The sequence below is a fragment of the Nycticebus coucang genome, chromosome 22 (assembly GCF_027406575.1).
Source record: "Nycticebus coucang isolate mNycCou1 chromosome 22, mNycCou1.pri, whole genome shotgun sequence".
NCBI lineage: Eukaryota > Metazoa > Chordata > Mammalia > Primates > Lorisidae > Nycticebus > Nycticebus coucang.
This window is the reverse complement of record NC_069801.1, coordinates 29,779,424-29,804,903: the sequence shown is the minus strand read 5'-3', so window position 1 is coordinate 29,804,903 and position 25,480 is coordinate 29,779,424. Positions and strand designations below refer to the sequence as shown.

At 47.1% G+C, this 25,480-nt stretch overlaps 1 protein-coding gene across 1 annotated transcript in view; it reads right to left on the bottom strand.

Moving 5' to 3' along the window:
* The window catches only part of THRAP3 (thyroid hormone receptor associated protein 3), a 52,943-nt gene extending 45,016 nt beyond the window's left edge, over positions 1–7,927 (bottom strand). Inside the window, exon 1 of the mRNA XM_053576355.1 lies at positions 7,815–7,927. The gene's annotated coding sequence lies outside the window, so the exon portion shown is untranslated. The remainder of the gene's footprint in view (positions 1–7,814) is intronic.
* Positions 7,928–25,480: the final 17,553 nt, after the last annotated feature.

The following is a 25,480-nucleotide window of genomic DNA, read 5'->3' as shown; positions in this document are numbered from 1 at the left end:
ACTCAAGGTAACCCTCCTCCTTCCCCCAACAACAACAAAAAAAGAATCTAAAACTCAATGTACACTTAACAGACCCTGACTAAGGAGGAAATGGAGAGACATGCAGGTTTTTAAACCAAACAAAAGCATCACCTCTGGGCATTTTTTACTCACTGTATTACGTCAACAAATAAGGCTATCCAGTCTACATTTATTTTCTACTGAGCATTCCACCTTATAAATAAATGTACCGTAGCATAAGCAGTCTCACAGTAGTATACATTTAAGTTGCTCAATATTGTCCACTTACATAAATAATACTGTGATGATTATCCTCATCTTCAAAGACCTATCTAATTCTTTAAGGTATCGTCCTGAAAGTACAGACAGTACTGTTCTCTAGATACAGCTGTAGCAACTTAACATTGCTACCAACAGCTTGAGAATGTCAATTTCCTCCCATCCTCACTCACAATAACTGTTACATTGTTTTTTTATCGCAATAGAGAAATCAGGAAGAAAAATGGTATCCCAGGAGAGGCACAGTGGCTCACACCTGTAATCCTAGCATTCGGGGAAGCCCCTGACCAGCCTGAGACCAGCCTGAGCAAGAGCCAGGAGGTACCTACCAATTTCCTGCAGATACGTGGCAAAGAAACAAAAACTGCCAAAGCTAAATTAGAGATAAAGAAACTCCTTGATTTATGCAGTAAGAACTTAAGAATACACAAAGTAAGGCTTTATAAAGGATCATTTCATTACAGCCCAAACAAAAAAAAATTTTTTTTTTTTTTTTTTTGAGACAGAGTCTCACTATGTCACCTTCTATATCACCCTCAGTAGAGGGCAGTGGCCTCACAGCTCCCAACAACCTCAAATTCTTGGGCATAAGCTATTCTCTTGCCTCAGCCTCCCAAGTAGCTGGGACTACAGGCACCCACCACAACACTCTTCTATTTGTTGTTGTTACTGTTGTTTGGCAGGCCCGGGCCAGGTTCAAACCCGCCACCCACAGTGTATGTGTCCAGCACCCTAGCCACTAAGCTACAGGCACCGAGCCTACATTATTTTTTGAAAAATAACAACTTTGGGCGGTGCCTGTGGCTCAGTGAGCAGGGTGCCAGCCCCATATACTGAGAGTGGTGGGTTCAAACCCAGCCCCGGCCAAAGTGCAACAAAAAAATAGCCGGGCATTGTGGCAGGCACCTGTAGTCCCAGCTACTTGGGAGGCTGAGGCAGGAGAATCGCCCAAACCCAGGAGTTGGAGGTTGCTGTGAGCTGTGTGACGCCACGGCACTCTACTGAGGACAATAAAGTGAAACTCTGTCTCTACAAAAAAAAAAATAATAATAATAATAACTTCTGTCCAGATGGAGTGGGCATAGGGGCTCAAGGCCTGTAATCCTAGCACTCTGGGAGGCAGAAGTGGGTGGACTGAGCTCAGGATAACAAAATCAGCCTGACCAAGAAAAGAGCAAGACCCCACCTCTATAAATAGCCAGGCATTGTGGCTGGCACCTGTAGTCCCTGCTACTTGGGAGGCTCAGGCAAGAGAATTGCTTAAGCCCAAGAGATGGAGGTTGCTGTGAGCTGTGACGCCACAGTACTCTACCCAGGGGGACAGCTTGAGACTCTGTTTCAAAAATAAAATAAAATAATAAAACTAGGCTCAGCATCCGTAGCAGTGGTTACAGTGTCAGCCATATACACCAAAGCTGGTGGGTTTGAAACTGGCCCAGGCCAGCTAACCAACAATGACAACTGCAACAAAAAATAGCCAGGCATTGTGGCGGGTACCTGTATTCCCAGCTACCTGGGAGGCTGAGGCAAGAGAATCCCTTATGCCCAAGAGTTTGAGGTGGCTGTAAGCTGTGATGTTAAGGCACTCCACGGAGGGCGACATGATGAGATTCTGTCTCAAATAAATAAATAAATAAATCTAAATAAAATAACTTTTGGGGCAGGGGATGGTGGCTCACACCTGTTATCCCAGCACTCTGGAAGAGCAAAGTGGGAGGATCTTTCAACTCAAAGAGTTCCAGACCAGCCTGAGCAAAGTGAGATCTTTACCCCTTCCCACCCCCCATGTCTCTACTAAAAATAGAAAAGTGTGGCAGGCACCTGTAGCCCCAGCTACTAAGGAAGATAATAAGGCAGGAAGATTGCTTGAACCCAGGAGTTTTGCTGTGAGCTAGGCTGATTTCATGGCACTCTAACCCAGACACCAGAGTGAGACTCTGCCTTAAAAAAATTACAATAATAATAATAACAACAACTACTTTGGTTTTTATGTCTCAGGAAAAGGACCAATGTCTTGTAATTAGATATTCAGAAACTTTCTTTGTTTGACCTTCTATCTTCTCAGACAAGCCAAGCTATGAAGTTACATTTCAAATGCTACAAAGCAAACCAGGCAGAACAAAAAATGAGGACACCGCATATACACCAGCAAAAAAAAGGCATGGGCAGGGGTCAATCAAATCAATGCATTTGGGAGGGCTGATTGGTGGCATTACACCTGCAGTGCATCTTATACGGGTATATGCGAAACTTAGTAAATGTAAATGTCATAACACAATAACTAAGAAAATGCCAGGAAGGCTATGTTAACCAGTGTGATGAAAATGTGTCAAACGGTCTATAAAACCAGTGTATGGTGCCCTATGATCGCATTAATATACACAGCTATGATTTACTAAAAAATAAAAAAAAAATCAATGCATTTATACTTTCTAAAGGTCCTTGGGTTTCTTAAGTTTGGAAACAAAATAAGTCAATGTTTTGTCTCCTCCCAATGCTTCACTTCTCTCTTCCAAAGTTACTTAAAATCTTTTTAAATACGGCGGCACCTGTGGCTCAGTGAGTAGGGCGCCGGCCCCATATGCCGAGGGTGGCGGGTTCAAACCCAGCCCTGGCCAAACTGCAACAAAAAAATAGCCGGGTGCTGTGGCGGGCGCCTGTAATCCCAGCTACTCGGGAGGCTGAGGCAAGAGAATTGCCTAAGCCCAGGAGTTGGAGGTTGCTGTGAGCTGTGTGAGGCCACGGCACTCTACCGAGGGCCATAAAGTGAGACTGTCTCTACAAAAAAATAAATAAAATAAAATAAAAAATAAAAAGAAATAAGGCACTAAGACAGCAAAAAATTTAAAAAGGTGATGTAAGACAGCAAAATTACTCTGACTCAGGACATTAGAGACTTCTATCACATAGCCAGAACAGGAACAGCAAATTAAAATGCCTACAAGGTCAGGTGCTGCGGCTCATGCCTGTAATCCTAGCACTCTTGGAGGCAAGTAGATTGCCTGAGCTCAGAGGAGTTTGAAACCCAGCCTGAGCAAGAGAGATACACCTTCTTTAAAAATTAGCCAGGCCTGGTTCGGCGCCTGTGGCTCAAGTGGCTAAGTTGCCAGCCACATACACCTGAGCTGGCAGGTTCGAATCCAGCCCGGGCCCACCAAACAACTATGATGGCTGCAAACAAAAAAATAGCCGGGCGTTGTGGCTGGAGCCTGTAGGCCCAGCTACTTGGGAGGCGGAGGCAGAAGAATCGCTTGAGCCCAGGAGTTGGAGGTTGCTGTGAGCTGTGATGCCACAGCCCTCTACCCAGGGCAATAGCTTGAGGCTCTGTCTCCAAAAAAAAAAAAAAAAAATAGCCAGGCCTTGTGGCAGGGTCCTGCAGTCACAACTACTGGAGAGCGTGAGGCAAGAAGATCACCTGAGCCCAAGAAAATGAGGTTACTGTGTGCCATGATAATGTCAGGGCACTTTACCCAGGGTTGAGGATGTCTCAAAAAAAAAAAAAAAAAAAAAAAAAAACCTACAACAGACAAGTTGTGTATGTGCCAATCTGTGGTGGGGTCATGCCCCATTAGAAAGATTGCTGCTGAAAAGCAGAACCACAGGTCCATGGCTACCAGATATGATGTTTTGAAAGCAGCCTAAATCCCAATTTTCTTTTCTTTTTTTTGAGACAGAGCCTTAAGCTGTCTCCCTGGGTAGAGTGCTGTGGCATCACAGCTCACAGCAACCTCCAACTCCTGGGCTCATTCTCCTGCCTCCGAGGCACCGAGCCCTAAATCCCAATTTTCAAAAGTGATCTCACCATTTTTAAATGTTGACAACTAATTCAAATTTACAATACTGTGTGAGCCAAACAAAACACACCTGCACACTAGATTTAGTCCATAAGCCTTCAAAATTTTCAAACTCTGCCATAAGCAGAAAAAAATACATGGTTTCTTCCAGTGGTAAAACTCTAACTTTGAGAAAGAAAGCATATACTATCAAATCCTGTGTGCTTTATCACATTATCATCTGAAAATACATGGCATCTCTAACTGCTGAAGGAATGCAAGACAATTATCTTACTCTTCACACGCTAAGGTGCGCAAGATCTGCCACTAAAATAGGAACTATAAACAAAATTCATGGGAGAAAACATTAGGCCATGAATTTTCATGCAACTAGACCCTAAATCTCAGCTTCCTCTCTATAAGCATAATTAGCCCCTGTCTTCTTTCTAGACAAAAAGAAACTAAAAGATGATTTCCATGGCATTTAGATTATTTTTCCTCAAAAAAATCAGCTCCCTTAGAAGAGTAAGAAAGTCAATCTTTTAAAAAGGATACCCATGTCTCTTACTGCCCTGGTAGACCTTAGACAATTACTTTTTATGGTCAAGAATTGCATTACAGAGTCTAGAGCAGTGGTTCTTAAAACTGCTTTGAAAATCTAATGAATGTGTTCGAAAGTAAAGACCTTTTGAGAAAATGGCACCCCCCTCACAAAAATTTCTCAAAGTCCATGGGCCCCCTGTAGTCCGAAAGCCTGTGGCTCAGTTAGTAGGGCACCTGCTCCATAAACCGAGGATGGCTGGTTCAAGCCCAGCCCCAGCCAAACTGCAACAAAAAAATTGCCAGGGCTGGGCGGCACCTGTGGCTCAGTCGGTAGGGCGCCGGCCCCATATACCGAGGGTGGCGGGTTCAAACCCGGCCCCGGCCAAACTGCAACCAAAAAATAGCCGGGCGTTGTGGCGGGTGCCTGTAGTCCCAGCTACTTGGGAGGCTGAGGCAAGAGAATCGCTTAAGCCCAGGAGTTGGAGGATGCTGTGAGCTGTGTGAGGCCACGGCACTCTACCGAGGGCCATAAAGTGAGACTCTGTCTCTACAAAAAAAAAAAAAAAAAATTGCCAGGGCTCAGCGCCTGTGGCTCAAGCAGCTAAGGCGCCAGCCACATATACCTGAGCTAGCGGGTTCGAATCCAGCCCAGCCTGCCAAACAACAATGACGGCTGCAACCAAAAAAAAAAAAAAAAATAGCCAGGTGTTATGGCGGGCGCCTGTAGTCCCAGCTACTTGGGAGGCGGAGGCAAGAGAATCGCTTGAGCCCAGGAGTTGGAGGTTGCTGTGAGCTGTGTGACGCCACAGCACTCTACTGAGGACTATAAAGTGAGACTCTGTCTCTACAAAAAAGAAAGAAAGCAAACCAAATTCTTCCCATCTTCCATTTGGGTATCTGCTGTTTCCTCCACCTGGATGCTCTCCTTGACAACTTACGAAATTGGCTCCTCACTCTTCCCCAAGAAGAACTTTTATAACTATCCTTAGGCCTCTCCCTTTACAGTGTCTGTCTATCCCCTACTTGACACCTCCACCTTGCTTTTCTCAATTTGTAATTTATTTCCTTACCTTTTGTGTCTTCCCCCATCATCCTCTAAGTTCCCAAAAGACAAGATCTCCTGTCTCACACTCTAGGGTTCTCACAGGGCCTCATACAGGAGCTAGTAAATTGTAGGCTCTCAGGCATTATTTGTTGACTCAATCACTCAACCAATCAGAGTCTAATAGGAAATAGATCTTAGATCTTTATAAAATGAACGTGTGCTAAACAATACACCAAAATCTAGTATTTCAATGAATAGCATTAACCACATTCATTAACCACACTTCAATTCAGGATATGCCCAAGAGAAACAGGCTAGCATCCTAAGATTCTCAGGGGTTAACCGACTATCCATTCTAAAAACAAACTGTACATCTGTGTGCTCTCCCAGTCAGCCTCATCACTCCCCACCTCTGTGCTAGTCTCAGAAACACTCTAAGCTTCCTTCACTGATGTCGCAGTACAAATCACTTTTTGTAATCTATAATTTCACTGGCTAAATCAAATTCAACCTTTCTCTATTTTAGGACTGTAAATAAATAAATAAGCAAAATAAATCAAATTCAAAAGTACTTGGTGTTAAAGAAATACTCCAAGGTGCCACTTCTACAACTACTTTTCTCACCACAACTGCAAAAATCGAACTGTCCCTAGTTTGCAGACTAAAAACATCATTCTTCAAAACTGGAGCTCTCTGGGGGTGGTGCCTGTGGCTCAAAGGCAGGGCACCGGCCCCATATGCCAGAGGTGGCCAAAAACCACAAAGAAAAAGAAACTGGAGCTCTTTCACTGGTGATAATAAGTTTTAAAAGCAGAAATGGAATTATAATGGACATAAAGTTTAAGTTTCTTAGAAAGGTCAACAGTTCTCACAGAATGCAAATAGACCTTAACGCAGTAAAACTTGTTTTTGATATTGTTAGTTCACAAAATACATCTCCCTAATTTGCTCCACAAGTTGATGCAGCAGTCGCATCAACTTGACTTTTTAATAGACGTCTATGTAACAGACACCACACATTAGGCTGTCTAGATAACAGACAACAGACTATGACAGTACTTTCACAAATGAAAAAAGGGAGGGTCAACAGAAAGAGAAAAAAATAAGGGTGTGATACGTGCCTTCCACCGTCTAGAAATCCTATAAATGATGACGGTAATACCAGTGACTAAGTGGTTTTTAGTTTATTTCATTTAGTATCAACAATAATCCTTAAGGGGCCACTGTTAGTCACGGCTATTTCAGAGATAAGAAAACGGAGGCACCTGAAGTTAAGATTCTTGATCTAAAAGCTAGTAAGATCTGAACCCAGGCAGACTGGCTCCAACGTCCTTCTGTTATGCCCAAAAAGAAGCTTCGCTCCCTGCCACACTCTCGGAAGCTTTCCTTTCAATCCAATTAAACTCCCCGTAAAGACTGTACTACCGCTGTTGGCTTCCAAGTTCGTAGCACCACCGCTGCTCGCCAGCTTCTGCCGCCATGCTCTACCCCTAACATTCAGGAGGGCAAAGAGAATAGCTGATTAAACTTGTTTGGCTGCTAAGAGAAGGAAAGGAAATCACCTCATAAGCAGAAAACACGCCGATTACCATTGGAATGCAAGTCGGCCTCATTCCAGCCCAAGGAAAAAGTGGAAACATTATTATTCCCGTGGGAGACAAATTTGGATTATACCTCTTTTGGCCACAAAGCAGAAAAGAACGGAAGAGGTACTAACGTTTACTGAGTGCCAGCCACATGCGCCCTAGGAGAAAGAACCAGGCCAACGGAGGCTGGTTTGGGGGGGAGGGGGGGAGGGCGCGAAGAGTTCCGGGAAAAGAAATCCAAATAATGGGATTCGTATGACCAAAGGAGAAGGAAAAGATCTTGTAGACGCCGCCGCACCCCCAAAAGAGTGCAAGAAGAAAAACAAAACACAGGAGCCACTTGGAGAGAAGGCTACCTAGAGCCTCCGGAACTAGGCCGGAGCGATGGGAAGCCCTGAAGGGCGGGGAAAGGGAGGAGCCGTAGGGAGCCGGGCCCGCTCAGAAGAGGCCAGGGTGTAAGCGCGGGGAAGCGGCTCCGCGCCAAGCCTTCACAGGGACCCTGACCCAGCCGTCGCATGAAAAAGATCAAAAATGAAACGACTGAAGCCGGTTGAGCAGCCTTAACTTCTATCACAAGTGTTCACTCACCTGGGCCCGCCGCAGCGATCGCAGCCGCAGCCTCGCAACGGCACAACCGGCCTGAACCTCGCCCCCGCCCTACAGCGCGCCCCGCGTCCCCGCTCTCCTCCAGCGGCAGCGACGTCTTCGTCCCGCTTCCTCCTGGGAAATGTAGTCCTAGGACCGCCTCCCCCTACCCACTTGACTATCTTCTGAACTACCTTTCCCACAAGACACAGCAAGCGTTGGGCCCGCCGCTTTACGTCACGCGCCCTGTTGTCGGCAGTCACGTGGGTTGCTCGGGTCCTCCCCTCCCCCCGCCTAGCTGGCCTGGGGAAGAAGGAGGGAGGTGGACGGAAGGGGCGGGGGTGTTGCTGACGCTGTTGCCCCCACCATTTTGGAACCATCCTGGAGGATAAGGGCCTGAACCTTACCTCCTTTTGGCCAGCTTATGTCGTGAAAAAGTCCCTGAGCTGGGAGTTGGGTCGCCTGGTTTTCAGTCCCTGCCCTACTACCTTTCGCTTTGTGACCTTGAGTCAGTCGCCTCTAATTCTACCCCCCACGGAGTTGTTAACGAGGCTCCGCTTTAAAAAAAGCCGCATCGAAGCGGCTCCTACTATCCTGAATGCTCAGAGCGAAATGGAGAGTGGTTTGTGTTTGTTTTGTTTTTAATAGTGTTACTTTATTAGAATACCCAGGATCCCGATAGGCAAAACTTTCTAGAGCCTCATTTCCCAGTACTGCTTTCCCTTCCCACTTCCATGATTGCAAGAGGTGAGAAATGTTTCCTGCGTGTCGTCCTGGGAAGTTTGTTAAAATGGGTGCTTCTTGCCTATTGAATCAGATGTTTCCTGGGGAGCGTAAGCGTGGAATCTGCATTTTTAACAGACCTCACCCGTGATTCTTATCCACATAACGATTTATCACGGTTTTCCACAGGCTGGTTTCCTCTGGATTTCCTGCTCTAAAGTACTCGCACATTTAAGACAGCTCAAATGTCACCTATGCTGTGATGGCTTCCACGTTTAGTAGCTCCTCCCCCTCGCTCCCACAGTTAAGTTTGCACCCTATGCTATAATTATCAGGGTCTCTCCTTGTCTTTCCCACCAGTCTATGAGCTATTTGAGAATAGAGATGAGTTTAGATGGATTTCTACACCCCCAGGGCAAAGTAGACAAAGTACACATACACCTCAACAAATATTTAATCGGCTCTTCCTGAGAGAAAAGCTACCAGGTCCAATTCAAGTCCCAGACTGTGCCACATCAACCCTCACTCTTCCTTGCCTCACTCCTTCCACACTGTTTACTCCTTCCTTCTTTGTGCACTTCCTGTGGTTTACATACTGTGTACTGTTTTTGAAACGTTTTGATTCAATTTAATTTTCAATTAACAGATAATACAGTGGTAACCCAAATGGATACAAAAATACATAGTCCCTCCTCTTGGTTTCTGACATACAGGAATATTCCAGAGATGTTTTGGGAATTCTTTTCCAGACCACCACGACAAAGTGAATGTTATAATAAAATGAGTCACATAGATTTTTTTGGTCTCCCAGTGCCTATTAAAGTGTTTACACTATGGGGGCAGCTCCTGTGGCTCAAGGAGTAGGGCGCTGGCCCCATATACCGGAGGTGTTGGGTTCAAACCCAGCCCCGGCCAAAAAAAAAAAAACTGTAAAGTGTTTACACTACGGCTTGGTGCCAGCCACATACATCAGAGCTGGCTGGTTCAAATCCAGCCCCAGCCTGCCAAACAACATTGACAACTACAACCAAAAAATAGCCGGGTGTTGTGACAGGCACCTGTAGTCCCAGCTACTTGGAAGGCTGAGGCAAGAGAATCGCTTAAGCCCAGGAGTTGGAAGTTACTGTGAACTGTGATGCTACAGCACTCTACCCAGGGCGACAGCTTGAGTCTCTGTCTCAAAAATAAAGTGTTTACACTATACTGTGGTCTAGTAAGCATGCGATAAAATTGGAAGGGTTGATAAAATTGCTTTTAAAAAATACATATCAGGGTGGCGCCTGTGGCTCAGTGAGTAGGGCGCCGACCCCATATACCGAGGGTGGCGGGTTCAAACCCAGCCCCATCTAAACTGTAACCAAAAAATAGCCGGCGTTGTGGGGGGCGCCTGTAGTCCCAGCTGCTCGGGAGTCGGGAGGCTGAGGCAGGAGAATCACGGAAGCCCAAGAGCTAGAGGTTGCTGTGAGTCCTGTGACATCATGGCACTCTACCGAAGGCAGTAAAGTGAGACTCTGTCTCTACAAAAAAATTAAAAATAAAAAATAATAAAAAATACATATCTTGGCTCCGTGCTTGTGGTTCAAGCAGCCAAGGCGCCAGCCACATACACCTGCGCTGGCAGGTTCAAATCCAGCCCGGGCCACCAAACAACAATGAATGATGGCTGCAACCAAAAAAAATAGCCCGACGTTGAGGTGGGCGCCTGTAGTCTCAGCTACTTGGGAGGCAGAAGCAGGAGAATCGCTTGAGCCCAGGAGTTGGAGGTTGCTGTGAGCTGTGATGCCACTGCACTCTACCCAAGGCGACAGCTTGAGGCTCTGTCTCAAAAAAAAATACATATCTTAGGTGGCGCCTGTGGCTCAATGAGTAGGGCGCCGGCCTCAGATACTGAGGGTGGTGGGTTCAAACCCAGCCCCAGCCAAACTGCAACAAAAAAGTAGCTGAGTGTTGTATGGGGCACCCACCCTATAGTCCCAGCTACTTGGGAGGCTGAGGCAAGAGAATCGCCTAAACTCAAGGGCTGGAGGTTGCTGTGAGGTCACAGCACTCTACCAAGGATGACAAAGTGAGACAGTCTCACTAAAAAAAAAAAGTACAAATCTTAATTTAAAAACTTTTTTTTTTTTTTTTTTTTGGTAGAGACAGAGTCTCACTTTATGGCCCTCCGTAGAGTGCCGTGGCCTCACGCAGCTCACAGCAACCTCCAACTCCTGGGCTTAAGCGATTCTCTTGCCTCAGCCTCCCGAGTAGCTGGGACTACAGGCGCCTGCCACAACGCCCGGCTATTTTTGGTTGCAGTTTGGCCGGGGCCGGGTTTGAACCCGCCACCCTCGGTATATGGGGCTGGCGCCTTACCGACTGAACCACAGGAGCCGCCCTAATTTAAAAACTTTTATTGGCTCAGCATCTGTGGCTCAAGTGGCTAAGGCACCAGCCACATACACCTGAGCTGGTGGGTTCAAATCCAGCCCAGCCCGCCAAACAACAATGATGGCTGCAACCAAAAAAAAAAAAAAAATTGCCAGGCGGGGCCTGTAGCTCAAAGGAGTAGAGCGCGGGCCCCATATGCAGGAGGTGGTGGGTTCAAGCCCAGCCCTAGCCAAAAACTGAAAAAAAAGTTGCCAGGCCTTGTGGCAGGCGCCTATAGTCCCAGCTACTTGGGAGGCTGAGGAAGGAGGAGTTGGAGGTTGCTGTGAGCTGTGATGCTACAGCACTCTACCCAGGGCGACATACTATGACTCTGTCTCAACAGAAAAAAAAAAAAAAATACTTTTATTACTAAAAAAAAAAATGCTCATCTGAGACTTCAGTAGGTCAATTGCCCATATGTTGATGGCTGCCAACTGGTCAGGATGATATTAATAATAATACTGTTAATAATAGATGCTGAAGATTGGGCTGGCAGTTTCTTAAAATAAGACGGGCTACCGAGGGTGGCGGGTTCAAACCCAGCCCGGGCCAAACTGCAACCAAAAAATAGCCGGGCGTTGTGGCGGGTGCCTGTAGTCCCAGCTACTTGGAGGCTGAGGCAAGAGATATCGCTTAAGCCCAGGAGTTGGAGGTTGCTGTGAGCTGTGTGAGGCCACGGCACTCTACCGAGGGCCATAAAGTTAGACTCTGTCTCTACAAAAAAAAAAAAAATAATAAAAAAGTAAGACAACAAAAGGGCGGCGCCTGTGACTCAGTGAGTAGGGCGCCGGCCCCATATGCTAAGGGTGGCGGGTTCAAACCCAGCCCTGGCCAAACTGCAACAACAACAAAAAAAAAATAGCCAGGCGTTGTTGCGGGCGCCTGTAGTCCCAGCTGCTCCAGAGGCTGAGGCAAGAGAATCGCGTAAGCCCAAGAGTTAGAGGTTGCTGTGAGCCGTGTGATGCCACGGCACTCTACCCTAGGGCGGTACAGTGAGACTCTGTCTCTACAAAAATAAATAAATAAGACAACAATGAAGTTTGCTGCTACCAATTCATTCTTCCTTTCATGAAAAAATTCTCTGTAGCATGGGCGGCACCTGTGGCTCAATGAATAGGGTGCTAGCCCCAAAGGGTGGTGGGTTCAAGCCCAGCCCCAGCCAAACTGCAACAAAAAATAGCCGGGTGCCTGTAGTCCCAGCTACTCAGGAGGCTGGGGCAAGAGAATCGCCTAAGCCTAAGAGCTGGAGGTTGCTGTGAGCTGTGTGACGCCAGGGCACTCTACCAAGGGTGACAAAGTAAGATTCTGTCTCTACAAAAAAAAAAAAAAAAGAATTCTCTGTAGCATACTAGGCTGTTTGACAGCATTTTCCCACAGTAGAATTTTCAAAATTGGAGTCAATCCTCTCAAACACAGCCACAGCTTGGAATTGGGTCACCTGGTTTACAGTCCCTGCCCAGCTACTTTTTAGAGTTTATGTAATATTCTAAATACTTTGTGGTCCTTTCAACAATGTTCACAGCACCTACACAGGTGAATAGATTCCATCTCAAGAAACCGCTTTCTTTGCTTATCCTTAAGAAGCAACTCTCAGCAATGCCTGTGGCTCAAAGGAGTAGGACACCAGCCCCATATGCTGGAGGTGGTGGGTTCAAAACCAGCCCTGGCCAAAAACTGCAAAAAAAATAAAAATAAAAAGCAACTCTTCATCATTTCAGGTTGACCGTGAGATTGTAGCAATTCAGTCACATCTTCAGGTATCCTTTCTATTCTCTTGCTATTTCTCTTGTTATTTCCACCACATCTGCAGTTACTTCCTCCACTGAAGTTTTTTTTTTGTAGAGACAGAGTCTCACTTTATTGCCCTTGGTAGAGTGCTGTAACATCACAGCTCACAGCAACCTCCAGCTCCTGGGCTTAAGCGATTCTCTTGCCTCAGCCTCCCGAGTAGCTGGGACTACAGGCGCCTGCCACAACGCCAGGCTATTTTTTTGTTGCAGTTTGGCCAGGGCTGGGTTTGAACCCACCACCCTCGGTATATGGGGTCGGCACCCTACTCACTGAGCCACAGGTGCCACCCCTTCACTGAAGTCTTGAACCCCTCAAAGTCATCCATAAGGTTTGGAATCAACTTCTTCCATACTCCTGTTAATGTTAATATTTGGATCTCTTCCCATGAATGACAAATATTATATATATATTTTTGAGACAGTATCTGACTACATCACCCTCAATAGAGTGCTGTGGTATCACAGCTCACAGCAACCTCAGATTCTTGGGCTTAAGCAATTCTCCTGCATCAGCTTCCCATGTAGCTGGGACTATAGGCATCCACCATAACACCTGGCTATTTTTTTTTTGTTGTTGTTACAGTTGTCATTGTTGTTTAGCAGGCCCAGGCTGGGTTCAAACCCATCAGCCCCTGTGTATGTGGCCGGCACCCTAACCACTAATTTATGGGCGCCAAGCCCAAATATTCTTTTCTTTTTTTTTTTTTTTTTTGAGACAGAGTCTCACTATGTTGCCCTGGCTAGAGTACCACGGCATTACAGCTCACAGCAACCTCAAACTCTTGGGCTTAAGCGATTATCTTGCCTCAACCCCCCAGGTAGCTGGGAATACAGGCGCCCACCACAACGCCCAGCTATTTTTTTGTTGCAGTTGGCCCAGGCCAGGTTCAAACCTGCTACTCTCGGTGTATGCGACTGGCACCATAACCACTGTTAAGCCAAGCCCAAATATTCTTTTTTTTTTTTTTTGCAGTTTTTCTCTGGCATATGGGGCTGGCGCCCTACTCCTTTGAGCCACAGGTGCTGCCCAAGCCCAAATAGTCTTAAGGCATCTAGAACAGTAAATCCGTTCTAGAAGGTTTTTTATTTATTTTGCCCAGATCCATCAGAGGAATCACTATCTATGGCAGCTATAGCCTTATAAATGTATTTCTTGGGCTGGGTACACTGACACATGCCTATAAGCCTACCACTCCAGAAAGCCGAGGCAGGTGGATCACTTGAGTTCAGGAGTTCAAGACCAGCCTGAGCAAGAGTAAAAATAAAAAAACTAGCCTGGCATTGTGACAGGCACCTATAGTCCCAGCTACTCAACTGGCTAAGGCAGAAGGAACTCTTGAGCCCAAGAGTTTGATGTTATGCTGAAATATGGGTCCACAGTACTCTACCCAGGGCCACAGAATGAGGTTCTGTCTCAAAAAACAAACGCACACACAAAAATGAATGTATTTCTTAGCTGGGTGCAGTGGCTTATGCCTATAATCCTAGTATTCTGCGAGGCCAAGGCAGGAGGATACCTTGAGCTCAGCCTGAGCAAGAGGAAAACCCTGTCTCTACTAAAAATAGAAAAAATGAAAAATTAGCTGAGCATTATAGCAGGTGGCTATTGTCCCAACTACTTGGGAGGCTGAGTCAGGAGGATCACTTAAAACCCAGGAGTTTGAGGTTGCTGTGAGCTAGGCTGCTGTGGCCTAGGGTAACAGAGTAAAACTCTGGGGAAGAATTTAGAAAAAAAAAAAAAAAAAAAGGGCAGGGTGGCAACTGTGGCTCAAAGGAGTAGGGTGCCAGCCCCATATGCCGGAGGTGGCGGGTTCAAACCCAGCCCCAGCCAAAAACTACGGAAAAAAAAAGGCAGCACCTGTGGCTCAGTGAGTACTGCGCCCCATACACCAAGCGTGGCAGGTTCAAACCCAGCTCCAGCCAAACTGCAACAAAAAAATAAATAGCCGGGAGTTGTGGTGGGTGCCTGTAGTCCCAGCTACTCAGGAGGATAGGCAAGAGAATCACCCAAACCCAAGAGCTGGAGGTGGCTGTGAGCTGTGATGCCACGGCACTCTACCAAGGGTGACAAAGTGAGACTCTGTCTCAAAAAAAAAAAAAAGCACAAGGAAGCTGGTGTGTTCTTAAGGAACCGGATCCCACTATGTCTGATCTGATAGTCTAGATTGAGGATGCTGGATTTTATTCTGAGAGCAATGAGTAGCCACTGAAAGGTTTATAAATAGGGTGGAGAGGGAATGTGGTTCGAATATCCTTTCCTAAGGATTATTCTGGCACAGTGTGAGAATGGATTAGGGCAAATCATAATTAAAGTGGAGAGATCAATTAGGAAGTTAGAATACAGTATTTCAGATGAGAAAGGACAATAGCATCCTTGTATATTCTCGGTGAGTAAGAAGAAAAGTAGGCAGATTCAAAAGATAGTAAAAAACTAGGGTGGCGCCTGTGACTCAGTGAGTAGGGCACCGGCCCCATATGCCGAAGGTGGCGGGTTCAAACCCAGCCCCGGCCAAACTGTAACAAAAAATAGCCGGGTGTTGTGGTAGGTGCCTGTAGTCCCAGCTGCTTGGGAGGCTGAGGCAGGAGAATTGCGGAAGCCCAAGAGCTGGAGGTTGCTGTGAGCTGTGTGACGTCATGGCACTCTACCTGAGGGCGGTACAGTGAGACTCTGTCTCTACAAAAAAACAAAAAAAAAAAATAGTAAAAAACTATTTAGGAGGCCAGCGCCTGTGGCTCAAGTGGCTAAGGCACCAGCCACATACACCTGAGCTGGCGGGTTCAAATCCAGCACTGGCCCACCAAACAACAATGACAGCTGTAACCAAAAAACAGCCGGGTGTTGTGGCAAACACCTGTGGTCCCAGCTACCTGGGAGGCGGAGGCAGGAGAATCAGTTGAGCCCAGGAGTTGGAGGCTGCTGTGAGCTGTGATGCCATAGCACTCTACCCAGGGCGATAGCTTGAGGCTCTGTCTCAAAAAAAAAAAAAAAAAAACTATTTAGGAACTCAAACCTGTAATCCTAGCACTCTGGGAGGCTAAGGACAGTGGATTGCTTGAACTCAGGAGTTCCAGACCAGCCTAAGCAACAGCGAGACCCCATCTCTACTCAAAATAGGAAAACTACTGGGAATTATGGTGGACATCTGTAGTCTCAGCTACACGGGAGGGTGAGGCAAGAGGATTGCTTGAGTACAAGAGACAGAGGTTGCTGTGAGCTATCATGACTCAGGACACTCAATCCTAGGATTACAGAGTGAGACTCTGTTTCCAAAGAAAAAAAATTTAGGCGATCAAATCTACTGGTCTTGGTGATGGAATGGCTGAGAGGAAGGGAGGAATCCAGGTTAACCCCCAGGTTTCTGCCTTGAGCAGCTGTGTGCTGCCTCCCAACCATATTCTGCTTATACAAGTCTCACCATGTGCACCGCGGCATGCTGAAACTACCCCTCACAGGCCTGTGCCTCCTGCAGACAGCCAGCTCCTGCAAGGCAACAACTAGTTTGTTGTCTTCCTAAAGCCTGATGGTAGGAGGATTGGCAGTGATGCGTGTGGACTTTTCTTAGTTCTTCCTTCACTATTTCTGTTGGGGGTTCCGCTATTCTTCTGATCACTGAGGTTCACAATCCCAGAGGAATCCTGGTTCCTTCCTTCTACTCATCCACCACATCAAATCAGTCACAGTGTATTCTGCCCCCAGAATGTCTGTTAAATCTCCTACCCTGTTTCAGGCCTTCACAAGTCTTTATTTTTATTTATTTATTTATTTATTTTGAGACAGAATCTCACTTTGTCACCCTCAGTAGAGTGCTGTGATGTCATAGCTCACAGCAACCTCAAACTCCTGGGTTTAAGACTACAGATGTCGGGGCGGCACCTGTGGCTCAGTGAGTAGGGCGCCGGCCCCATATGCCGAGGGTGGCGGGTTCAAACCCAGCCCTTGGCCAAACTGCAATAAAAAATAATTAGCCGGGCGTTGTGGACCTGTAATCCCACCTGCTCTGGAGGCTGAGGCAAGAGAATCACGTAAGCCCAAGAGCTGGAGGTTGCTGTGAGCCGTGTGACGCCACGGCACTCTACCGAGGGCAGTAAAGCGAGACTCTGTCTCTACAAAAAAAAAAAAAAAAAGACTACAGGTGCCAGCCGCAATGCCTAGCCTTTTTTTTTTTTTTTTGCAATTTTTGGCCAGGGCCAGGTTTGAACCCGCCACCTCTGGTATATAGGGCTGGCGTCCTACTCCTTTGAGCCACAGGCGCCGCCCATGCCCTGCTATTTTTAGAGGTGAGGTCTCTGGCTCAGGCTGGTCTCAAACCTGTGAGCTCAGACAATCCACCCACCTCAGCCTCCCAAGTGCTGGGATTACAGGAATGAGCCACGGCACCTGGCCATTTTTTTTTTTTTTTTTTTTTCGAGACAGGGTCTCACGTCATTGGCCTGGGTAGAGTACTGTGGCATCATCATAACTCACGGCAACCTCAAACTCTTGTGCTCAAGAAAACCTCCTGCCTCAGCCTACTGAGTAGCTGGGACCACAGGCACCCGCCATGATTCCTAGCTAGTTTTCTATTATTATTTACTTATTTATTTATTTTATTTTATTTTTATTTTTTCTTTTTTTGAGACAGAGTCTCAGTATGTCACCCTCGGTAGAGTGCTATGACGTCACAACTCACAGCAAACTCAAATTCTTAGGCTTAAGCGATTCTCTTGCCTCAACCTCCAGAGTAGCTGGGACTACAGGCACCCAGAACAACGTCCAGCTGTTTTTTGGTTGCAGTTGTCATTGTTTAGCAGGCCCAGGCTGGGCTTGAACCACTAGCCCCAGTGTATGTGGCCGGCACCCTACTCACTGAGCTATGGGAGATGAGCCTAGTTTTCTATTTTTAGCAGAGACAGGGTCTCGCTCTTGCTCAGACTGATTGAACTTCTGAGCTCAGACAGTCCACCTGACTCACCCTCCCAGAGTGCTAGGCATGAGCAACCACTATCCCAGGCCCCCTTCACATGTCTTTTTTTTTTTTTTCCCTTCACGTCTTAAATATTTAACATGCTTAGAATAGTGTCTGGGCCAGAATGAAGCATACGAAGTATTGGCTATGATAAGCTCTCTTCCCAGGCCTCCCTGCCTCCGTCCTCTCTCCATACAGGCCATTCTCCAAAGGTAGTCAGACTACTGTTTCTCAAGTATAATTCTAATTTTTTTTTTTTTTTTGAGACAGTGTCAAGCTGTAGCCCTTGTTAGAGTGCCATGACGTCATAGCTCACAGCAATCTCAAACTTTTGGCCTTAAGCGATTCTCTTGCCTCGGCCTCCCAAGTAGCTAGGATTACAGGCACCTGTCACAACGCCCAGCTATTTTTGTTGTTATTGTTGCAGTTGTCATTGTTGTATCAGCAGGCCTGGGCTGGGTTCCAACCCGCCAGCCTTGGTGTAAGTGGCTGGCGTCCTACCCACTGAACTAGGGGTGCTGCCTCAAATACAATTGTAATTGTGTCGTTCCCTAGCTCCAGCACCCTCAGGATCAAACCTTTAACCCTCAATGGAGTCTACAAGGCCCTGCATGGTCTAACCTCTGACTATCTCTCCAGGTTCACCTTCACCTTCAAAGGTTCTCTATTGCCCTTACAGTGGAGGACGGGCCCAAGACCTTTCACCCTCTGGCTTGTTTTGCTGTTAATCATCCATGTCTTGCCAGCCTTGACTCCTTCATACCCACTGCTCCCATCACATGTGCCTGTCTTGAACATACCCTGGGCTTCCTGCCTCCTGGAGCCTGTTCATGCCTGTCCTCCCCAGAACACCACCTGTCAAAGGCCTATCTTGTTGGTCAGCACCTCCCTCCTTCAGGAGTATTCCAACACCTACTCTGCATTCTTCAGACTAATTTCTCACTTCACATCACTCTGCTAACCTGGAAGCAAAGAGTGGCCACCTGTCACTCTGTGTGCTTAGCATCCTTCTACTCTTCCTCTTCTGGTCACAGCACTCTGATAATCCTCTGAGATTATCAGCAGGTGACTGGCTGATCAGCATATTTCATTTCTTTTTTGTTTGTAGACAGACTCTCAAGCTGTCGCCCTGGGTAGAGTGCTATAGCATCATAGCTCACAGCAACCTCCAATTCTTAAGCTCAAGTGATGCTCTTGCCTCAATTTTTCTATTTTTAGTAGAGAGGGAGTCTCCAATTTTGCTCGGGTTGGTCTTGAATTCATGAGCTCAAGCAATCCACCCGCCTCAGCCCCCAGAGTCCTAGGATTACAGGCATGAGCCACAGCGCCCAGCCCAGCATATTTCATTTCCTCAGCCACAGTGATGGGCAGACAGCTCAAACCAGGAGAGCAGAGGGAATGAAGTCTGAGGCCCAGGTCATCTTTGCCACTGTTTGAAGAGATCCTTCCTGAGAATGAAGCTAACAGAGCTGGGGAGCAGAGCCGTAAGTCCATAAAGACATAGTCCCAGGTAAAGCAGTTGAGCTCTTGGATTCAGTCATGCCTGAAGTTAACCCCTCTGGACTTTTCCAAGCCATGAACCCACAAATGAGCTGGTTTGGGTTGGGTTTCTGTCACTTCTATGCTGGAGTCATGGCTAACAGAGAGAAGCTGTAAGAACTGTGTACAAGAAGCTCTCAGGGATGGAAGGGAGGTGGGGAGGGAAACCAAAAGAGGCTGTGGCCGCCACCACTGTCTGATGCTGTCAGCCTACAGGGCCGTGTGAATGAGAGGGGCAGGTGCCGGTGCTGTTGCTCACACTACCTCCATCTCTGCTTTCCAGAAGCAAACCCAACATTCTGGTCAAGGTAACAGTGGCTTGTTTTGCTGTTAATCATCGGCAATAGGAGGTCCTTAATTGCTGAGCTTCAGCAGGAGATGAGCACTCCTTTGACAGTCTGCCAATATCTACCATTAGGGAATATTCTACTCTGATGCACCCCAAACTTGTCTGGACACCGGAAGCATCTCAAGATTTTTTTTTTTTTTAGAGACAGAGTCTCACTTTGTCACCCTCAGTAGAGTGCTGTGGCGTCACAGCTCACAGCACTTGGGCTTAGGCAATTCTTTTGCCTCAGCCTCCCAAGTAGCTGGGACTATAGGCACCAGCCACAACGCCCGGCTATTTTTTGTTGTAGTTTGGCCGGGGCTAGGTTCGAACCTGCCACCCTCGGTATATGGGGCCAGCGCCCTAGTCACTGAGCCACAGGTGCCACCTGCCATCTCAGAATGTTTTTAAAATCCCAACACCCAGTCAGGCGGGCGTTGGAATTTTACTTTATTTTATTTATTTTATTTCATTTTTGGGTGCAGTGGCTCGCGCCTATAATCCTAGCACTGTAGGAGGCCAAGGTGGGGTAGAATGTTTGAGGTCAGGAGTTCAAGACCAGCCTGAGCAAGAGCAAGACCCTGTCTCTAAAATAATAGCTGGGTTGGCGGGTTCAAACCCAGCCTGGGCCAGCTAAAACAATAATGACAACTGCAACAACAACAAAAAAATAGCTGGGTGTTGTGGCAAGTGCTGTAGTCCCAGCTACTTGGGAGGATGAGGCAAGAGACTCGCTTGAGCCCAAGAGTTTGAGGTTGCTGTGAGCTGTGATTCCACAGCACTCCACCGAGGGCAACATAGTGAGACTCTGTCTCAAAATATATATATATGTGTGTGTGTGTGTGTGTGTGTGTGTATTATATATTGTGGTGGACTCCTGTAGTCCCAGCTACTTGGGAGGCTGAGACAAGAGAATTGTTTGAGCCCAAGAGTTTGAATTTGCTGTGAGCTATGACACCAGAGCACTCTACTGAGGGTGACAAAGTGAGACTCTGTCTCAAAATAAATAAATTAAAATAAAATAAAATAAAATAACAGAACAGAGTCTCACTCTACTGTCCCAGGCTAGAGTGTCATGGCATCATAGCTCACAGCAACCTCAAATTTAGGCATTCAGGTGATTCTCCTGTGTCAGCCTCCCAAGTAGCTGAGATTACAGGCACCGCCACAATGCTCAGCTAATTTTTCCAATTTTAGTAAAGACGGGGTTTTGATCTTGCTCAGGCTGTTCTTAAACTCCTGAGCTTAGTCAATCCACCCACTGTGGCCTCCCAGAATGCTAGGACTATAGGTTTGAGACACTGCCTGAGTGGTGTTGGAATTTTAATCCTGGCTGCATGGTGAGATTACTGAGGCAGGAGGATCACTTGAGGCCAAGAGTTTGAGACCAACCTGGGCTATATAACAAGACCTCATTCCTCCTGCTCCAAAACAAATTTCCAACATCCAGTCCACATCCCAAACCAGGTAAATCACAGTCTCTGGGAGATGGGACCCAGGCATTACTTTTTTTTTTTTTTTAAGAGACAGAGTGTCATTTTATTGCCCTTGGTAGAGTGCTGTGGCATCACAGCTCACAGCAACCTCCAACTCCTGGGCTTAGGCGACTCTCTTGCCTCACCCTCCTGAGTAGCTTGGACTACAGGTGCCCACCACAATGCCTTGCTATTTTTTGTTACAGTTTGGCCAGAGCCGGGTTAGAACCCGCCATCCTTGATATACGGGTCCAGCGCCCTACCCACTGAGCCACAGGCACCACCCTATGTTTGGTTTGTTTTTTTTTTTTGAGACGGAGTCTCACTAGTCACCTTCGGTAGAGTGCAGTGGCATCATAGCTCACAGCAACCTTACACTCTTGGGCTTAAGCGATTCTCTTGCCTCAGGCTCCCAAGTAGCTGGGACTACAGGTGGCCGCCACAGTGCCGGCTATTTTTGGGAGACAGTGTCTGGCTCTTGCTCAGGCTGGTCTCAAACTTGTGAGCTCAAGCAATCCACCCACCTCAGCCTCCCAAGCTCTGGGATTACAGGTATGAGCCACCACGCCCAGCTTCAAGCAATCCTCTTGCCTCAGATTTTCTATTTTAGCAGAGACAGGGTCTTGCTTTTGCTCAGACTGGTCTGAAATTGGCCACCTTGGCCTCCCAGAGTGCTAGGATTATAGGTGTGAGCCACTGCGCCCAGCCAGCATGACTATTTTTTGAAGTTTCCTTAGGTGATTCCAATGTGCAGGCAAGTTTGGGAACCATTCCAAAGGTTCTCATCCTTTTGTTTCCAAAACTGACACTTCTGTAAAGCCGAGATTCTTCACCTATCTATATATTAAACCACCTGAGGATTTTCTTATTATTTTTTTTTTTTTGTAGAGACAGAGTCTCACTTTATGGCCCTTGGTAGAGTGCTGTGGCCTCACACAGCTCACAGCAACCTCCAACTCCTGGGCTTAAGCGATTCTCTTGCCTCAGCCTCCCGAGTAGCTGGGACTACAGGCGCCCGCCACAACGCCCAGCTATTTTTCTTTTGGTTGCAGTTTGGCCGGGGCCGGGTTTGAACCCGCCACCCTCGGTATATGGGGCCGGCACCCTACTCACTGAGCCACAGGCGCCGCCTCACCTGAGGATTTTCTAAAAATGTCCATGTTCGTGCCTCACTTTCCAGATTCTGATTCATTTAGTATGTATGGGAGGCGGGCCCAATAATGACATTTTAAAAATACCAACCCAGGAAAACCTTTCTTTTTTTTTTTGAGACAGAGTCTCGTTTTGTTGTCCAGGCTAGAGTGCTGTGCCCTTAGTCTAGCTCACAACAACTTCAAACTCCTGGGTTTAAACAGTCCTCCTGCCTCAGCCTCCCACACATGCAGCTGAGACTATAGGTGCTCACCATAACACCTGGCTAGTTTTTCTTATCTTTAGCAGAGACAGGGTCTCACTCTTGTTCAGGCTGGTCTTGAACTCCTGAGCTCAAGCTATCCTCCCACTTGGCCTCGCCAGTGCTAGCTAGAATTATAGGCGTGAGCCACTGTACCTAGCCTATTTTAATTTTTTGAGATTTTTTTTTTTTTTTTTTTTTTTTTTGCAGTTTCTGGCTGGGGCTGGGTTTGAACCCACCACCTCCGGCATATGGGGCTGGCGCCCTACCCCTTTGAGCCATAGGCGCCACCCTTTTTGAGATTTTTTTGAGCTCTGTCACCCAAGCTAGAGTGCAGTTGGGTATTCACAGCTCATTACAACCTTAAACTCCTGGCCTCAAGCGAGCCTCCTGCCTTGGCTTCCCAGAGTGCTATGATTAAAGGCATGAGCCATCATGCCGGGCCCAACCCAGGGGATTCTAATGTGTAGTGAGGGTTAAGAGATGGTTTTAGAACAGTGCTTCTCAAAGTATGATGAAAGACCAGGATCCTTTTTATTTGTTTGTTTGTTTGTTTTTTTGGCCGGGGCTGGGTATGAACCTGCCACCTCTGGCATATGGGGCCGGTGCCCTACTCCTTTGAGCCACAGGCACCGTTTTTTGTTTTTTTTTTTGTAGAGACAGAGTCTCACTTTATGGCCCTCGGTAGAGTGCTGTGGCCTCACACAGCTCACAGCAACCTCCAACTCCTGGGCTTAAGGCGATTCTCTTGCCTCAGCCTCCCAAGTAACTGGGACTACAGGCACCCGCTACAACGCCCGGCTATTTTTTGGTTGCAGTTTGGCCGGGCCCAGGTTTGAACCCGCCACCCTCGGTATATGGGGCCGGCGCCTTACCGACTGAGCCACAGGCACCGCCCCTTTTTATTTGTTTTTAATTTCCAATCTATCACAGACTGAGTCTTTTATAAAATGTAATAAAAATGGCTTACTAGAAAAATGAAATTTAAAAAGACCTACAAATGCAATTTTTGTTATTAGATTCAACAGACATAAAGTTATAGCTTCATTGCTATAAAAGTTTTTTTTTTTTTGAGACAGAGCCTCAAGCTGTTGCCCTGGGTAGAGTGCCATGGTGTCACAGCTCACAGCAACCTCCAACTCTTGGGCTTAAGCGATTCTTCTGCCTCTGCCTCCCAAGTAGCTGGGACTACCGGCGCCTGCCACAACGCCCAGCTATTTTTTTTTTTTTGAGACACAGTCTCACTATGTTGCCCCAGGTTACAGTGCTGTGGCCTCAGCCTAACTCACAGCAACCTCAAACTCCTGGGTTCAAGCAATCCTCCTGCCTCAGCCTCTTGAGTAGCCGAGAGTACAGGTGCCCACGACAATGCTTAACTTTTCTATTTTTTTTTTTTGTAGAGACAGAGTCTCACTTTATTGCCCTTGGTAGAGTGCTATGCCATCACAGCTTACAGCAACCTCCAGCTCCTGAGCTTCGGCGATTCTCTTGTCTCAGCCTCCCCAGTAGCTGGGACCACAGACGCCCGCCACAACACCCAGCTACTTTTAGTTGCAGTTTGGCTGGGGCTGGGTTCAAACCTGCCACCCTCGGTATATGAGGCTGGTGCCCTACCCACTGAGCCACAGGTAACACCCTTGGGGCCTACTTTCATAGTCCTGGGTCCCTGCAAAGCTTTCCTCAGAAAGTCAAAGCATCAGGCCTCAGAAGACAACCACAGGCCCTGCTCCTGACTCAGATTGGGACCTTAAACCCACCTCCCTAACCAGACTATGTATCAGAAGCAGGAGCCTGGACCTCACCAATCTATCTCCCCAAAGCTACTTCTGGTACATTTTGTTTATGCCTAAGAATGCCTTTATTGAAGTAGGTGCTTTTTTATCTTTGGTCTAACTCGTTTCTCAACCAGGGACAATTCTGTCCCTCAGAGGATGTTTGGCAATGTCTGGATTCATTTTTGTTTGTTACAACTCTGGGGAGGGGAGGGATATTACTATTGGGTAGAGGCCAAGGATGCTGCTAAACATCCAACAGTGCACAGGACAGTCCCTCACAACAAAGAACAACCTAATGAAAATATCAATAGTGCTGCTGGCACAGTGGCTCAGGCCTGAAATCCTAGCTCTCTGGGAGGCAAACAGGGTAAATTGCCTAAAAATTGAAAGTCTGCAGCTGGGCATTGTGGTGGACACCTGTAGTCCCAGCTATTTAGGAGGCTAAGGCAGGAGGAATGCTTGAGCCCCGGAGTTTAAAGTTGCTGTACACACACACATATATACACACATATCAGTAGTGCTGAGTTTGGAAAACTTTTTATCTTGCCTAAAGAGAAAAAGTTCAATATCACTAAGCTTTAAGATATTCTTGGGTGGTAACTGACTTATCCTCCCTGAGCCTCAGTTTTCTCATCTGTAAAATAATGACAACTCCTACCTAACAAGGTCCGGAAACTCAGCTATTAATAGGACTTCATGCTGAAGCAGTAGGGAGCCACTGGAAGAAGTTACATGAGCATACTGGAGGCATGTCAGCTTTCAGTAGTCCCTTGGGCAGCCCAGGTGGACGGGGGAGGGGACGACTTACCCTTACAGTTCCTGTGTCTAGTCTTCCTCCAGGTAGGCCAGGAAGTCTTTCTTGAAGTCTAGCCAGAATCTCTCCTTTTGTTTAGCGCCTCAGCTTGTTGTTGCCACCACAGATACAGCAGAGAAACATATTGAGGCTGTAATTTGCATTTTTGTCTCCTTGCTGTGGGTATGTTTCCTCCTTCCTGCCTGGGGGTGGGGACTGAGGTTGTTAAAGGCTTTGGGGTTGCCAAGCCAAAAGCAGAGGTTGCCAGGCACCAGAAGACATCCCCTAGCCAGGGCTTTTGTTTACTAAGGCCAGGATTCAGTAGCTGGTTACTGTGCTGGGTTACTCCCAGCTTAGGACTCCCAGCTCACAGTGGCGGAAGTGTGCCCATCAGAGAAGGGTTGATGAGTTTTCCCAAGCCTGAGAAAGCAATAGGGTCTGGGTTTCTTTGCTGCTGCTGTTGTCTTTCCTTGAATACTACTGACTTTGCACTACCCC